Raw genomic sequence first — 1566 nt, forward strand, 5'->3', positions numbered from 1 at the left:
TGGCGAGAAAATTTTTTCAAAAATTTTTTGGCGGGAAAATATGTCGGAAATTTTTTGGCGGGAAAATTTTGTTTTTCTTTTTATTGAATAAAATAATTTTCATCTAAGGGTAAAATGGTCATTAAAAATTAAAAGAGGGCAAAAATAAAAATGGCCAGAAAAGAGGGTCTTTTTGAAAAGAGGTATATCAAAAGGGGTATTTTTAACAAATTATCTTGTTTTATTGATACTATTGACAAAAGTAGATTTTTTTATTTTAATTGATTGAAATATCTTTAGAGAAATTAACTAGAATATTACATAAAAGTAGGTTTATTATTAGAACAATACGTTTAGATCTTCAACTTTACTCAAACAATACAGAAAAGTTTTATATTACTTCTAAACCAGGATTGTGTGTTTTATTACGGTTTATATTATTTATAATTAAATTTGGTCGCAAAAAAAACTTGAGATATTATGCTCTTGCTCTTGTTTTCCTGTTTTTGTTTTTATTTCTTTTTGAATTGATGTTTGTTTGATTTTTGTCACATCCTCCTTTACTCTGATTCTGCAAAAAAAGAATGGACTGTTGGATAAATTCTCTTAAGATGCAAGAAAAGAAGCTTCACTTCTCCACCAAATAAAAGTTTCAATCTTTTTTTCTTGTTAGGGTTTCCTCTCTCTTTTCTTTGGGATATTTCAATCGGAGGAGAGATATCAAAAAAATGATAGATTTCAGTCGAGTCCAGAAAGAGCTTCAAGATTGCAGCAGAGACAACGATTTTTTCGGATATCCGGGTCAGCCCGAAAGCCGATAATCTCACCCGACTCACCAGAACCATCCCTGGTCCTATCGGTACTCCTTACGAAGGCGGAACCTTTCAGATCGATATCACCATGCCAGGTCCGATCCCAAATTCTTCTACTTTAAGGCCTTTGATTGTGAAAATTCTAATACCCAGAACCTAGTTTTTGGGGATTATGTAGTTATTGGATTCACTTGATTTTGTTTCGATTGGTGTAGGAGTTGAGATTTTAGGGTTTATGGGTGTTTGATTTGTATTGTGTTGGTGTTCCTAATCGATCTTTCTAAATAAAAAATTGCAGAAGGGTATCCATTTGAGCCTCCAACCAGAGTTTGGTAAGAAGATGTTGACTCTGATTCTTATGTTAATCATTTGCAAATTTTATGAATCTGTGTAGTTTTCTTATTGTGATTGATAAATGTGTAAGAGAACTTAAGCTTGGTACTACAGAAGTTCATATGAGCAAGGCCTCACTAGAGAAGATTCAACATCCGGGCTTTACTATGATTGTTCTGCGCACATGGTTTGGGTTGGAGAACGAACTCGCCAACTTGATGGTGCTCATGTTGAGTTTCTGAGGGGAATAGCTAACCCTCTTGGAATCAAGGTTCGTGATTATTATAACTGTGCTCTTTAGGATTATCAATTGCCTCAGTACAATGGATTTTTGTATGAGAAATCGTCAGATAGTGATTGGTGTACTTTGATGTAGGTGAGTGATAAAATGGTCCCTAGTGAACTGGTTAAGCTGATAGAGATACTAAACCCTCAGAACAAG

The 1566-nt window shown here is 34.0% G+C and overlaps 1 long non-coding RNA gene across 3 annotated transcripts; it reads left to right on the top strand.

The window, feature by feature from the left end:
* LOC109131115 lies at positions 505–1566 on the top strand. Of its 3 annotated transcripts, none has more exons than XR_002036869.1 (4): positions 505–886; positions 1090–1123; positions 1216–1395; positions 1501–1566. It is a non-coding gene; the product is annotated as an uncharacterized LOC109131115 (long non-coding RNA). The 3 variants fall into 3 exon arrangements; XR_002036870.1 differs by having other exon boundaries at positions 506–886; positions 1226–1395; XR_002036868.1 differs by having other exon boundaries at positions 507–886; positions 1239–1395.

This window comes from Camelina sativa, chromosome 20 (assembly GCF_000633955.1).
Source record: "Camelina sativa cultivar DH55 chromosome 20, Cs, whole genome shotgun sequence".
NCBI classification, from domain to species: Eukaryota; Viridiplantae; Streptophyta; class Magnoliopsida; order Brassicales; family Brassicaceae; genus Camelina; species Camelina sativa.